Source organism: Octopus bimaculoides, chromosome 15 (assembly GCF_001194135.2).
Source record: "Octopus bimaculoides isolate UCB-OBI-ISO-001 chromosome 15, ASM119413v2, whole genome shotgun sequence".
Classification (NCBI taxonomy): Eukaryota; Metazoa; Mollusca; class Cephalopoda; order Octopoda; family Octopodidae; genus Octopus; species Octopus bimaculoides.
In genome coordinates, this window is record NC_068995.1 from 52,009,392 (window position 1) to 52,011,391 (window position 2,000).

Genomic DNA, 2,000 nt, shown 5'->3' on the forward strand with positions numbered 1-2,000 from the left:
ATATATATATATATATATATATAATAACATAAATAATATATAAATATATGCATATATCCATACATATATGTACATACCTACATCTATATGTATACATACATGCATATATGGGTACAGGACATCATAAAAAAAACATTAAACACAATGAAAAACGAAAACATAAAGACGAAGACAGAAAACAAACTTTTTTTCGAATAACGAAAAAAACAAACAGAGTAACGAGACATGCAACATAAAGAATATTTCCCTTCTTCAGTTGTCCCTGTTCCATCTACTCCGCGTTTCGAAGGCAAGGACAATACGCGACATATATATATATATATATACATAAATTCTTACATACATACATATATGCATGCATGCATGTGTATATATGTCTGTGTACGTGTCAGTGTGTTTCTCTACCTATCTATTTATCTAGTTATCTATATGTAGGTGAGTGTGCGTGCGCGTGTGTGTCAGTGTGTGCGTATGCGCGCGTAGGGTGCTCAAATTTTTCGCCTGCCAAACGATTTTAGCTTATAAAATGTTCATTCAGCAAGTAAATGACGCGGAAGTGGGCGGTGTTATAATAAAAAGAAGAGAAAAATGGTGGTTGTGTTTTAATTTCCTCCTCCTATAAAATTAAAATGTCTATAATAATAATAATAATAATAATAATAATAATAATAATAATAATAATACATTCGGAGGATTTGGGAATGAAAGTGTTTCAGATGTTTATTATTGATTAGAAATTATAGTAACCTCTAGATCTGATAGGCAGTACCTATCTGAACTATTTTCTCTCTTAAAGAGACTGCTGTAATTTAATCTGGTTTACAATGAGAAATGTAATTGTACTTCACCCGACTAAACACATTTGATATCAGACGCCCTACAATTCCTGCTACTGACTTTGAAACACGCACACAAACACACACACACATACACATAATGGATCTTTGGCGGGTTTGTGTATTAGTATTCAGGTCTTCAATAATTCGAATTATTATCATCACTAGCAGAAACACAGCTCTCTGAGCAGTTTTCTATAAGCCGCTGAATCTTATTTACACATCTGATTCTCAAACGTTTTTGATATGCTTAGTCTAATTTTCCTTCCTACCATTTATTCGTCAAAGAACACACACACGCTCAATAAATTTTAGAATTATTGGAAGCCTCCAAAGATGGGTTAGAATTATGAAGAAATCTCACAGTGAATTACAGTTAGTTCACTCAAGCTGAAATTGTCAATAATAAAAGTTTTTAAAAAACCACACTTTGATAAAAGAAAATATATTAAAATTAGAATTTTTAAGAATTTTATAGACCGGATAGACTTTGATAACTGCTTTCTTTAGTAACATTTACATACTCCCAACTCATTAATCCTTCCTACAGTAGGCACAAGGCCTCAGGGCTCAGTTCTCAACTGATACTTAGTTTATCAACCTCAAATGGGTGAAAAGCAAACGTGGCCTCGATGGAATTTGAACTCAGAGCGTAAAGACGGACAAAATGCCGCTAAGCATTTTATCCGGTTTGCCAACGATATGCTTGCTGGCCGCTATATACTCCCGGCAACTTAAAAAGCAGCTCTGTTCATTACAGAACAGATATAATAGTGGTTAATATTGCATAGACTCGTAGATCTGAAGTTCCTAATATAATTCTCGCTGGAATCAGCATCATAGTATGTCAAGCGTGACACAGTGTGACTTTTGAATTACAAGTTTAATCCAATCTATGCGCTTCCACTAAGTTTCCCTCTACAGTCTTTACTCGCAAACCTTGGGTTAACAGATGGTTGTGATAATATATATTTCCATATTTCCATACGATGCAGTACGATGGATTTAAACCTGGGATGTCTTGATTGCAAAGCGGACATCATAAACATTTGGTTATGATGCGACGATGCGTGTGTATGTATGCGCGAGCTAATATATATATATATACACACACACACACACACATATATGTATATATATATATATATATATATATATATATAT